Source organism: Pseudorca crassidens, chromosome 2 (genome assembly GCF_039906515.1).
Source record: "Pseudorca crassidens isolate mPseCra1 chromosome 2, mPseCra1.hap1, whole genome shotgun sequence".
Classification (NCBI taxonomy): domain Eukaryota; kingdom Metazoa; phylum Chordata; class Mammalia; order Artiodactyla; family Delphinidae; genus Pseudorca; species Pseudorca crassidens.
The window spans coordinates 146980752-146995028 of NC_090297.1; the positions used below are offsets into that span (position 1 = coordinate 146980752).

The following is a 14277-nucleotide window of genomic DNA, read 5'->3' on the forward strand; positions in this document are numbered from 1 at the left end:
AACTCTCTTCTCAACTAGTCTCTGACTCTTGTGTTTCTATGTTCAACTTTTCATCGTCCAGTTTTAGCAAGAATTCTGCTAAATCAGTTTAACCAGAATCCTCCACGCTCAATATCTGATGGAGTTTTTCATCCTCCACCATTCCCCAGCTGAGGTCTGATCACCCTGGCATATGCCTTCAGCAAGAATCCTATTAGGTTAATTTAGCCAGAATCCTCTCTTACCCCTGATGTTTCCTCTTAGTAATTTTTAATCCTCTGACTCCCTCTCTGCTCCTTGGCTGTAAATTTCCACTTTTCCTTGTATTTGGAGTTGAACCTCATCTCTTTCCCTTACTATAAAACCCCATTGTAGTAGCCACCCCCCACCTCCCGCCTTGAATAAAGTCTGCCTTACCATCTTTTGATGAGTACCATGAATAATTTTTTCTTTAACATCAAAGCTATTTGGACACCTCCAGGGATATGATGCTTACTATCTCAGAAGGCAATATATTGTTTTTGTAGATCTTTCTGATTATTAGGAAGTTGTTTAAATTGAGTCAAAGATGGATTCCTTGCAAATTTTCTACATATGTCCTGGTTCAGTTCTCTGAAGGCAGCAAAAAAGCCTCTTCCTTTATTCCCTTACTATAGTTTTTGCTGTCCTATTTTTCATGTGCTCTTTCTTCAGTAGCCAGTGACCTCATGCTTTTCCTTGCTGAGCTGGAACATATCCAGTGAAGTGTTTAACTCACAGATGCCTTGCCATGGCTCTATGATTTAGGTCTCTCCTTTTCTCTTGGACGTGTTCATGTTGAATGAACTTGTCATAGGTACCATCCTTTCTCAGCTAGCTGCTACCATAAAAAACTAGCTGAAAGAGAAGATATTTCTGGTGGGGATATTATTAGTGACTTTTTTTTCTTCTTTACATTTTCTTGTAATAATGGAAAATATTTACAATGAGAACGCTTTACTTTAATAATCAGGAAAGAAAATCTATAAAGCTATTTCTATTACGGAAGAAAGATACTGATAAACTAGCTTATAATAGAGTGCTGATGAACAGTATTGGCCTAGAGAAACTTTATCAAATATCTACTGTTGGAGAAGAAAAAAATTCCTCCACTCTTCAAGGTTCATTTGCCTGGTCTAATAATTAAATTGAGATAAGACAGATTAACAGGAGAAAAACAAATTTAATTATGTATGTACGGGAGTCCCATAAGAATATGAGACCCACAGGAAGTCAGGCAATTAAGACTTATATGCCATCCTGAGCTGAGGAGAAAAGGGTAGGGGTCTAGGGCTTCAAACGGAAGGAAGACAATTTACAGGAAGATGGGAAAAGCAAATGTTTGGTAAACAAATGTTTGCCATGCCACACAGAGACGATGGGACACAGAGAGGAATTTGGTCCACAGGCCCTGCCTAGCTTCTCCCCACCCAATTTACCACGCCTAGCCCATATTCTTTGTAGCTATCTTTGGTGATAGCTCTCTTCCTGGACCAGGCCCCGAATCTAAATTCTTTTGGGCAGTTAAGGGGAAAGGTGAAAAGCTCTTCCTGAGTCATTTGGGCCTTGACTGTCTTCAGCTCAAATAAATCCATATGGCAAAGTGGCACATTTTGGGGAGGCTCATTCTGAAATCCTCCTGTCCTGCCTTTAAAATTTATTCAAGAAATTTTATAGTCCAGAAGCTGAGTTGGTGGATTGCTCCATCTATTGAACCAGTCTCTTAGTCTGAAAATAGATCAGTTTAGTTAAACAGTTGTGTCTCATTTTAGGAGGCAGTGAGGCAGGTGGGCTCCAAAAGTGAGGCCTATGGTGCAAGCAATCAGGTACTTTATAAGAGGCATTTCTATGGAAACAAAAGAAAACAATGGTTAATGGTTGGAGCTGACTATAATCTTAGTGTCTGCGTTCTGAAGGCGGTCAGTTGGGAAGATTGCTCAATGTCCAGCTCATGACACTTTCAGATGGAGTGAGGGCAGGCAATGTCAATCTGATATGTTTACTGGATTGCAGTTTGAATGTCTCTGGTGATTTTTCTGAGTAGCCACACAGTAACAGGCACAAAGATTGCCCCTACATGAGCTGCTATGGTGATTTCTCTAAAGTTGATATCAAGTTGTCCAGGCTGATTTTTCCAATGGGCTTTATTGGTTCCATAAAGTCAACCTTAGTTCCTTAAAGCTGTGTGGTCATATATGAGTCTATATACATTTCTCTCAAATATGACATTTCATTCAAGGCCTTGGTGATGTAACCAACGTTTCTAATTGTGTCTTGTTACAAGGAGAACAGATTCTTAGGGAACTTAGGCAAATAACTGCTGTGAAAATAAGAATACTCACTGAGAGTTTCTGAATCCTGGGAAGGATCAGGCAGGGAATAAAAGTAATTGTTTCATCTTTGTTCACAAAGATAGATTTTACCAAATTACTCTAAGAAAAGAGAAGAATGTTTGCTTAAATCTGGAAAAACAAAACTTAAAAGGACCAGCGATGTTTCAAACAAAAAGTCATAAAAAATTATAATCATCCTCATCAGTTCATTCAGTCCCATGAAATTAATATTTGTTATACTTGAATCCAGTTTTTCCATTAATTTTGAAATTTCTTACCCAGTTCAGTTTGACAATCTTAAAATTGTCAGAAATCTATATTCTAGAATACTTTAAAAGTCCTTTCCATGAATCTCTCTAAAGATGAAGTTTTTCAGGAACACTTCTGCAAAAACATCAGAGTAAAACAATGACAGAGTGAATGACAAAAGACTTAAAAATACCCACTTTTAAAGATCTGATGAGAGTTTATTATAATGTAATTGACAAGGAAATTTACTTATTTTTGTAACGTGCAACATTTTAAGATAATGACTATAGTTATGACTGATTAACATTATACCAGGACATATCAGAATTTTAGGAATTTCATACAATTTCTAGAACACTCATATTTTTTAAAATTTAATTTTATTTATTTATTTTTATACAGCAGGTTCTTATTTGTTATCTGTTTTATACATATTAGTGTATATATGTCAATCCCAATCTCCCAGTTCATCCCACCACCACTACCCCCCTCCTCCACTTTCCCCCCTTGGTGTCCATATGTTTGTTCTCTACAACTGTGTCTCTATTTCTGCCTTGCAAACCAGTAGAACACTCATATTAATAGTATATATCTATACAAATACAATCTAACACTTGTCTTCACTTATTTGATAGTGCTTCATGTAACTTATCAAATAAACCTAATTATTTTAACATCTCTCTTTTTATAAGGAGAGAGAAGAAATCTTTTGAGATGTTACAGAGGCCCTCTGGAAAATCCCAAAGTTACTTCTGGGTCAAAAAGACATCATTTAAAATTTGATTTGGGGAAGTTTGTCAAAAATATCAAAAGGTTTGGACGCTTGACTAAATAGAATCACAGATCATTATGAAACAATATTTAATTATCCATTCAACCAAAATGACAAGAAGATTTCAAAGGCAAATGTAGAAGCTTACATAGTTCTGAGCAAAACTTAGCTCTTTTAATACTTCATTTAGTTAAGTAATCAAAAGACCTGAAGATAAAGACAACATGAAGCACAGGAAATTATTCTGATAAAACATAGAATTTCTGCTTTTAGGCATATTATTGAAAAAGGTAAAGAAAAACCTTTTACAATCTCTTATTAGGAGCAGACCAATAGTCCAACAAAACGTTTTTCTTTGGCAGGTGAAAGAAAATTAAGGTTCAGTTTTATATAAGTACACTATTGACATTAAAACTTATTTTAAAAACCCCTATAATAACAATTCAATTGTAGCCAGCTTGATTATACAAGGTAAAATTCTGCCTTTTTTTCTCTCTCTCTTCCCTACCTTCTATACCATTTAGTTTGTCCTTCATTCTTATCTTTCCCATTCTAAAATAACCAGTTTTACTTTAGGACAAATTTGCTTTCTTTTTCCTTAACACAAATGCACCTCCACACCTCTTACATTTTCTTAGCCCAATCCACATCCTATTTTCTTTGTATTTCCCTTATTTCTAGTAGTTTTAATTACACATATTAGAATTTTTAAATTAAAAAAAAAACCCTTAATTTCTAGTGAAAATAAAAAAGTAAACAATTGTGAACTATCTTTTATATTAGCATTCTGTGGCTTGGCAAATTTATAAATACTTTTTGTAATTTCTAGAAACACATGCTTAGATCTCACAGTAAATTTTTTGGTGTGGCACAAAACATGCTTACTAAGAGACCCAAATATCTTTTGTTCCTTTGTAATAAGGGGTTAAAAGTATTGCATAGGTAAACTTAGACTTATTTAGCAATTAATGTTTTAGCGTTTTACCTTATTTGGAAATGATCTAGCCATTTAATGAATTCCCATCAGTTAATTTAACTTAGCAAAATTCTAAGGGTGGAAGTTACCAAAGAGATTTGGGAAGCTATTTTAAAACAGACATACCATAAAACAATTATTATTGAAAAGTTACCTAAAAACTCTTATGCCACTTACATCTATTACACAGTTCATTTGTTTTTAACAATCATATTTAGATTATGCCTGAAGATTTCATAAGACTTTAAAGCAGCTAGCCATCACCTTAAATTATTTTTCTTGCTGACATGTTTTGTAACAGAGATGAGCTTATTTGACTTTCAGTAAACCTAGGTAAAATAAAACTATTATACCTGATGCTGATAACTCTAAAGACATGTCTGTGCTAATTAAACCAACAAACTTAAACTAGATTTTATTTACCCAAAATTATCCTAGGTCATGCAAACTTGAAAAACATTTGGGCTAGTTTCTATTACATTTCTGAGATTTAAAAATAATTTATAAGTGCTTATTTTAAGCCAATTAAATAGAGTTCTTTTACAAATGAATTTGGCAATACCATCCAGAGGTAGAAAAATATATCTGTAATGCACATACATAGACATACATAAACGTGAAGACAGACATAGAGACCGTATAGTTTTTTTTTTTTTTTTTTTTTTTTTTTTTTTGCCATACGCGGGCCTCTCACTGTTGTGGCCTCTCTCATTGTGGAGCACAGGCTCCGGACACACAGGCTCAGCGGCCATGGCTCACGGGTCCAGGCGCTTCGCGGCATGTGGGATCTTCCCGGACCGGGGCACGAACCCGTGTCCCCTGCATCGGCAGGCGGACTCTCAACCACTGTGCCACCAGGGAAGCCCGAGACCGTATAGTTTTTGATTTAAAATTGTAGCCATGGGATGGGTATGACTGTGCAAAACTCACTAGTTTGTAGAATAGTGAATTGGAATAAGTTAAGTGTACCTGACTAGATTTTGGGCAAGAGAGCTTTTATAGCAGTTTGTTTAAAAAGGCTCTTCCCTTCCTTTGTCCCTTTTTTCAATCTTAGGAACTAGGAATGGTCTAGATAAGAGTTAATATTTACATCTCAAAGGCACAGGAAATGAATGCAAGTTCCTACAAGAAAGACTGGTTTCCTAAGACCAATATTTACAAGCCTTTTGAGGTAAACAGGGGAGGTTCTGGGATTGGTGAAAAGGAATAGGCCTTTAGAGCTGCATTTCTACTTTTGCAAAGATTTGTAAGATAAACACAGTTGCTTTTCATTCTTCAAAGAACGAGGTTACAGCCTAAATGAAGGAGCTGACCTGTCCATCCAACTATACTATCTTCAATTTACTTCTGTATATCAAAGAGAAGATTTCCAACTAAGATGGAAACCAAAAGATTTATGTCTTTGAAAAGTCCATATAAAGCATTTTTAAAAAGCCTTCCTTTTGAGTACACAGTTCAACCTTGGACCAATTCACCTTAGGGGGAACGCCTCTAGATTGCTTCTATCAGCCCCTGAACATCAGCCTTCAGCTGATCATTTGTGGGAGGGCCTAGGAGGAATTCTGGTCACCTATTTCCCCTGTGTGTGTATTTTTCTTCCCCAGGGGGCCATCTGAATTGTCTATAATTACGGTATAATCACAGAAGGGAAGAATACCCCTTAGCAGTTAATCTAGGTTCTGAAACTGAATAGGCCCCCATAAGGCTCCTGGGCATGGAAGACTTTCTGTGTCCCCCTTTCCTTGTTTTCAGGAAACAGACTCCAGCTTCCATGGCCTTCCCTGAGTCTCAAAGGAAAGATTTGAACAGTTGCTAATCAGGGATGGGAGAGGATGCAGAGATAAGGGAGGAGTAACCAAGAAACTGTAGTGCAGCTTTGGGGCAGGGTCCTGGTTCTGCCTTAAGAGACACACATCACAATATCTTTGAGCTCTTTATAGAACTAAAACCCCAACAAATGGAAGATGTCAGCATTCTTTATTCCAGAGAAGACCACCTGAGGCCAGATTAAAGGAAACAGAGAAGCTCACCAAGAGATTATCTGAGACCAGATTAAAAGGGTGCAGGACCTGCACACACCCTAATCTTATCAGCAGTCCCACCCTTGAACCATCACTATAAAACTCCTCAACAAATCCTCCTGGGTGGGGACACACGGTTTTCAAGGACTGGAGCCTGCTGTGTCCCTCTTTTCCTGGCAAAGCAATAAAGCTATCTTTTCTACTTCACCCCAAACTCGGTCTCTGAGATTTGACTTGGCACTGCTGCAGAGAGGCCAAGTTTTTGGCCTCAGTCCCTGTGAGGGGGCTTGTGAATGGTCACGAATCTTTCAAATTCCTTTCTAAATTTGATACCTAAGTCAAATGCGTCACTGGGTGGAAGATTGTGTGGTATTTTACAGAACACCTTGTTGTACGGAATTTTCTTGAGGTTTGGTGGGTGACCTAGTGTCAATCTAACCTTCTCCGTGACCAACTGATCTTAACATGAGAGTCTTTGAGTTAGGTGGTGAGCACTCTAATAGCTTTTAAGTGCTTGATCCATGCCTGCCAGTTTCACAGATTTGGCTTCCAAGATGTCCCTTAACAAAAGCCTTTACCTCATATGCACACTAACCCACAGCAAAATGTGTCTAAACATACTCCAGTCTGGTGAGAATCATGAACTCAACCAGTCTGTGAGGCTGACTCAAATATCGGACTTATAGGGTTTCTGCCTACATTCTACCCTATGGTTTTCCTCCTTATGACAAATGACACAACAGACAGAGACAAAGAAAGACAGTGGTCATCTCTATGAGGGAAAGGATCAACAAGAAGAATAGCAAATCTTTACCAAAGTTGCTATACCTATAATATTTTCTCCTGCTAATTTAAATTTAGAAAAGTAAAAAAAAGACTCTCACCACTCTTGCTTCCATTGGATTTTGCAGCCTGGAAGACTGAATTGGTAAGAATTTTTACTTTCTGCTGGCTTGTTGTCAGAGGTCCCAGTTTTCTCAGCTGTAGCAGCCTCCGACTGAGCAGTGTCCAGCCAGTGAAGGTAATCCTATCTGGGTCACCAACTGTTGGGCAAGAAAATATTTTCCTCTACTCTACTAGGTTCATTTGCCTGGTCTAATAATTAAATTGAGATAAGACATATTAACAGGAGAAAAACAAATTTAATTATGTATATATGGGAGCCCCATAAGAATATGAGACCCGTAGGCAGTTAGGCAATTGAGCTAACATGCTGTTCTGAGCTAAGAAGGTGGTAGGGGTCTAGGGCTTCAAAGGGAAGGAAGACAACTTACAGGAAGATGGGAAAAGCAAATATTTGGTAAACAAATGTTTTCCATGCCACACAGAGACAATGGGACACAGGGAGGAATTTGGTCCACAGGCCCCTGCCTAGCTTCCCTCCACCCAATTTACCACACCTAGCCCATATTCTTTGTAGCTATCTTTGGTGATAGCTCTCTTCCTGGACCAGGCCCCCAATCTAAAATCTTTTGGGCAGTTAAGGGGAAAGGTGAAAAGTTCTTCCTGAGTCATTTGTGCCTTGATTGTCTTCAGCTCAAATAAATCCACATGGCAAAGTGGCACATTTCAGGGAGGCTGGTTCTGAATCCTTTCACTACTAAGTAGCAGGCACCGACCTAGGCAGTACAGAGATTAACAAAAAAAAAAGTTTTTCATTTAGGTAGCTCTCAGTTTATTTGCTCCAACCATTATGCCCTATGAAAAGAAAATGCTCAGGTTGCTATGGGGGCACTGAGGAGATGCACTGAAAGTAAACTGGGAGAGCAGCAAAGAACTTTAAAAAGTAGGTGTCTCACAGGGAATGAGGAAGGGAGAATTAAACAGGAAGGTGCACTGATATGCAAGAGACTGTGGCCCTTTGAGGAACTTCCAACGGTTTGGTGCCCTGGGAGGGCAGGGTGTGAAGGAGGGAGGGGAAGAGCTGAGGCAAGAGGGGTCAAGGTCATGGAGGACTTGCTGCTAGACTTTTAGACTATTCTGTGTGCATGTACATGAGGGTAGGGTGGTGGGGAAGGAGGCAGGAAAGGTGAGAGCCTTTAAACAAGGAGGACTAATAACTTTGTCCAGAGAAATGATTGGTAATGGTAGAAATCCTGGCAACATGATTGTTAGAAGGAAAGATTTCTGGGTGACGAGAACGGGGAGTAGGAGAATATATGTGCTTTCATTTTTCAAGGAATATCATACTTGTAACGACTCATAGTCCTTCTGCTCTGCCACAAGAAATGGGAAAAGTCATTGCTTAAGGCATAAGGACACGTGTTCTAGAACCAGTCTTCCTAAATTCTAATCACAGTTCCACTACCTACTGGTGATGTGATCATAGCCTCTCTGTGTCTTAGTCTCCTCATCTGTAAAGTGAAAATAATAATAGTACCTACCTTATTAGGTTGTTGGGAAGATTAAATGAATTAGCATATAGGCATGGCTCTTAGAAAGTAATATTATTAGGTATGGCTTATCTTCTAAAGGGTACCAGAAGATGCCACTCAAAAATATACCTCTTTGGGGCTTCCCTGGTGGCGCAGTGGTTGAGAGCCCGCCTGCCGATGCAGGGGAGGTGGGTTCGTGCCCCGGTCCGGGAAGATCCCACATGCCACAGAGCGGCTGGGCCCGTGAGCCATGGCCGCTTAGCCTGCGCGTCCGGAGCCTGTGCTCCGCAACGGGAGAGGCCACAACAGTGAGAGGCCCACGTACCGCAAAAAAAAAAAAAAAATTATATATATATATACACACCTCTTTGGCATGTGGATTATTTTGAGTTAAAAGGCAATTGAGAACCAGAAGGTGCAGGAAAAGCTTTAAAAGGAGGGCACAATTTTTTCTTTTACAAAGAAAATTTTCGCTTGTAGAGATGTCTCTGTTGCCCATACCAGGAAGAGGAGGACTCTTAACAATTCTTATCACCAATGTAAATCTGCATAACAAACCTCACCAAACAACATTTTACTAAACAAGTTTACCATACTTTCCTGGTCACCTTTCCAAAACTTGCCTCCCCATCCCGTCTTTCTACCCAGAGGCCCCAAACACTTTTTCCTTTTGTTTAGCCTAAGATGGTATATAAGCTCAAATTCCAACCACCCCTGCTCCTACGAGCAATGCACCTATTAATAATCTTCTGTTTGTTTCTCTCTTGTTAATCTGGTTTTGGCCAGTCTCATGCACAGGAGTCCTCTGAAGAAACTAATCTGGGTAAAAGAAAAACCGATTTTTCTCCCTTAGCTTTTCATCATTGTTCTATCTATCAAGGAGAAAGAAGGGTTGAACGGGATTTGGAGTCAGAAACAGCATGCCTCCATAACTAACTGTGTGACTTGCACAATTTAACCTCTACTGGTCCCAGTTTTCCTGTTGGAAATGCAAATAATGATAATTCCCACCTCACAGGGTCTTGTGGGGATCAAACGAGATAATGGGTGCAAAAACACTTTATAAATTGTAAATTGTCAAATACCAGCCACTAGATTAATATTCTCTCACCAGTCCTCTCATGAAGAGGGCAGGGATGGGTCTCCCTGCTTAAAAAACTGAAGGCCAAAGGGGTTCAGTAATTTACCACAATTCTTCTGCAAGTCTGGGTCAGGTCTGGCCTGGGACAGGACTCTGCACTCAACAATTTCCCTACACAGTCTGGTCAAGTGTGCTCTGCTGGCCACCTCCACACCCAAGAATTCACATGATTAAAAGCAAAATCCTGCCCCCCCCCCCCCCCCGCCACTTCACTGGGTTCTAATTGCCTTTTCCTTCAGAAATAGGAATAATTAAATAGCAGCTTTATTTTAATAAGCCTCAGGTCAGGCTCAGCATTCTGCATCCTAGGTCAATTTCCCCACGTTTCTTAGCTAATCTGGGGGAGAGGAAACTGTCTAGAAGCAGAAGCAGCTCATTTGCATCAAAAGCACTATAATTTGTAAGTAAATGGCATTGCTTTTAAATGCAAAGGAGCTTCCGTGAGCTGACAGAGAAGACTGTCTTTGATTCTTCAAATAACTGTGACCCCTAATGTTCTGGAAATAATCTTTCCCTCTCTCCAATTACACCCATCCCAGGAGGATCCCCCCTTAACTTCTCTTCAAAATATAGCTATTAACATTTCTCCAATCAAAGGCAGCTCTCCTTGCCCACAGGAGGACTTATTTGCGGAACAATCCTCAATTGGGCAGACACATTGAGATGCTACTAAATGCCAAGTGTTGGGAAACAAAGATGAATAGGACACTGTCAGGGCTGTTAGGAAGTTTACAATCTTGGAAGATAAGGCTGCTACATGTGTAATAGAAGATAGAATATGTTGTTTGAAGAGAGATGCAAAATGTTCCATGAATTAGTCTGAACCTGCCTGGGAGATTAGGAAAGACATGGAGGAAGATGGTTACTATTTTGAAGCTCAAAATCTGATATGATCTCTCCACCAAATCAGTTCTCCTCTGTCCTCCACAATTCTTACTCACCTCACAGTCTCAGTCCAGTTCCTTTGCTCATGCTTGGTCTTCCGTATTTGACAGTCCTTCCTGTTAAAAACAAGACAACAGCCCCAAAAGGAAGTCACTTGTCACCAGACGTCATCAAACCAAGACTTAATACCTAATTTAACGACACTTTCAGTCTTTCCCAAGAATGAAATCTTAAACCAGTCAACTGGACTGGAATTACCTGGTCAACATTAATGAGGTCATCTAACTGATAGATCCCTGCTGTCTCCTATAGGAAGGTGGCCTTGTCACAGACAATCCACTTTTAGCAAGTATAAATCCCTTGTCCTGATCTCTCCGGCATAGGAGTCTTCTGTTTTGTACAGCTCCTCAGAGCTCCTTTCTAGCTGCTAGATGGGATGCTGCCTGATTCATGAATTGTTGAATAAAGCCAATAAGATCTTTAACATTTTGCCAACTACCAGTTGGCACTTGCCATCTACCTCTACAAGGATTAAAAATCACGAGCCGCTGCAGCTGCTGACTTTCAACACCCCCTGAAAGGAGTTCAGGGTGGAGATCAAGAATGAGGCACTCTGTGCTCTGGGAAAAACTGGCAGAACAGGCCTTCAGATAGTTAGATATTTTCAGGAGAAGATTTTATGAGCCCAACTCTTGCATCTCCTTGTATCTAGAAAAGTACTGAAATCATTAACTGTGATATTTGCTCCTCGTGCCTAGCAGCAAACCTCTGCCAAAATGTGTGCTTGATTGCACGTCCCCCCTTCACTAAAATCGTATATAACGCTGACCTTCCCCACTACCTCTCTGAAGCAGCTCCTCAGAGCTATCCGAAACGCTGTCTCCCAGGCTATAGTCCTCATTTTTCCCCCAATAAACCTTAACTCACAACTCTCCTGTTGTGTTTATTTTTTTTCAGTCGACAGTTAACTCAGTTGAATTTTGTTTTCTTAACAGTCCTTAGTTAAAGCATCACTCCCTCCAGGAGTCCACCAGGAAGAAACTTCACCCTTGTTAAAAAAACGAAATTCAACCAAGTAAATTTGAAGATCTAATAGGCTTTATTCACTGATTCACGAATTGGGCAGCATGGTATCCGGCAACTAGAAGAGGACTCCAAGGGGTTGTACAAAATGAAAAGTTTTTATAGGAAGAAGGGTGGGGTAAGGGAGCTATTAGAAAAAGAAAAGAAAGGATTATTTTTAGGCCAGGATATCTTCTTTTCTGGGAGAAGGGAAAGGCTAAGGTTTCATCATGCAGATTGCCTCTTCTGCCTCTGAGGGTATGGAGAGGGTCCACATGACAGATTACCTTATTGGTGTTGACCAGAAGATTCCAGACTGGTTGATTAAGGTTACATTTCTAGTGAAGGTCTAAACTGCAATTAGGTTAGGTATTACATCTAGGTTTAGTATCATGCGTTTTGCACAAGTGCTACCATTTTGGGCCTGTGCTTATTCTCTTTGACACCATCTAAAGTGAATTTATGTAGCCTATTAACTAGCTTCCGGCCTCTTTTCGAGCCTTTGTTCTGTATACTCTGAATTCTTTCTCGCTTTGGGCAGACCCCTGAATGCTGAGGATAGACGGTTCAGTGGGAGATTAGAAGTGGGAGTGGCTTGGAATCCAGCCTCTGACCCTAGCCAGCTGTGTAAATTTGGGGAAGTTATACAGCCCCTGAACTTCACACTCCTCATCTGTAAAATGATAGTAATAATTATCACTGTACCGAGTTATTGAGGAGAGATGGCTAATGGATATAAAGCAGTTAGAAACTGTTTCATAAAAAAAATGTTTGTGTTCCTTATGGCTATACATCATTAGTTTTGTTGGGTGTGTTAGGCCATTTCCTGGGTGTGTAGGAAGATCTTTTCCTGGTACTTGGTATTTAGTAGATGATAACTAAGTGCTTACTGAGTGAATGAATGTTCTGTTTCATCTCTATAAGTTTGTGTATGCTTTTGCTCGTATTTGAAATATCAGCATCTTAATCCCTCTCTCCCCACCACATAACTTGGTTAACTACTGTTAATTACTTGAAAAGCAGTCCTGCAGCCCACTTCCAAGCTAGACAGCTCCTGTTATGGAGTAGAAAAAATAAGGGTAAGAAGACTTGTTTTTCCTGGGGTGGCATGTCACTGACTACATTGCTACTGTTCAAAAGTAACCACTGCCTCTTCCCTACTACATTGATGGCTGGCTTGACCATGTGACTTGCTTTACCCAATGAAATGTGAGCAGCAGAGTCACGTGTCATTTCCAAGAAAGAATTTTAAGAGCCAGTATGTGAACTGCCACAATCTCTTTTCCCTCTGCAATCCCACCAGTCATGCTCTTCCACCTGCATGGGAACTGCTTAGAGAACATGCGGCAGAGCCACGAGTGACCTGCAATGCAAATGTATGAGAAATAAACCTTTGATGTTGTAAGCTCCTGAGGTTTGGGGGCCATGTGTCACTTCAGCTTACCCTGGCTGGTATAATAGCATAGTATCTGGCTTTTCTTCCTCTGAGGTGCTGCCCAGCCCTTTTCTCCCATTCCGGTGATTGCATCAATTCCATGCCTTAATATTTACCAAACCTATGTATCTCAAGCCACAGTCCTCACCGTGTGGATAGCCTGCTGGCACCTGAAACTCAGCAGGCACAGAACCAGACTCACTTTGCTCCCTCCCTTCCCCAATTCTGCTGCTTCTCCCATCATCCTTTCTATATCCATGGACTAACTAGAGAAATCTGAGAAGTCACTGGTACCGTTCTCAAACCCTTCATTCCACTGAGGGGTGAGGCTGATCACTTCTACTGCTGAAATGTCTCTCACTTCCGTTTCCTCCTTTTAAAGTCTCTAACCCTAATCTGGCCTTCCATTTGTCACCTGAATGCCTACAGGAGCCCTGCAGCTAGCCTCCCTGCCTTTTGTCTCTTTCCTAATCAATCTGTCAATCCTAATATTTGCAGGGCCTGGGATAAAAATGTGAATAGAGACCCAAACATTACATGTCTAAATATTTAAAATTTATAAATCAAGATAAAATACATGCTAAACAGAATATATTCTGGTTTCCTGTCTTAACAAATAGACCTTCATAATGACTTGGAAGCCCTGATCAAATTTCAAATTTTGGGGGGGTTACATGATGGAATATATAGAACGGGGAGAACTGGATCCCGGACACCAGCTCATCACCCACACCCTTTTCTCTTCCCATTCCTGACTTTACTCATGACATAAGAAGCTTTGCACACACGTGTGAGAATTCTGAGCTTGCATGTGTAAGATTCACCCACACCCCATGCAAGCAGCCAAGCTTTGCCCACCCTTCAGCCTAGGGTGAATATGACAAAACACAGTCTGCCCTTAGGATGAAGAATCAAAGATGGTAATAGTTTGTGCCATGGAAGTGGGCTTGCAGCCATGTGTGTAGGGAATTCCACGATCTCGACACGCTGAGGGAAGGACACTCTGGAGGGAAGGACGTTGGCTAGAATGC

General features: G+C 40.2%; 1 long non-coding RNA gene across 1 annotated transcript; it reads right to left on the reverse strand.

Annotated features, from left to right (window-relative positions):
* Nucleotides 1-1144: 1144 nt before the first annotated feature.
* Nucleotides 1145-11142, reverse strand: LOC137211988 (uncharacterized). The gene is made up of 4 exons (XR_010937309.1): nt 10806-11142; nt 7233-7391; nt 2609-2714; nt 1145-1843 (listed from the first exon to the last, which is right to left on the reverse strand). It is a non-coding gene; the product is annotated as an uncharacterized lncRNA (long non-coding RNA).
* Between the last annotated feature and the right edge of the window lie 3135 nt (nt 11143-14277).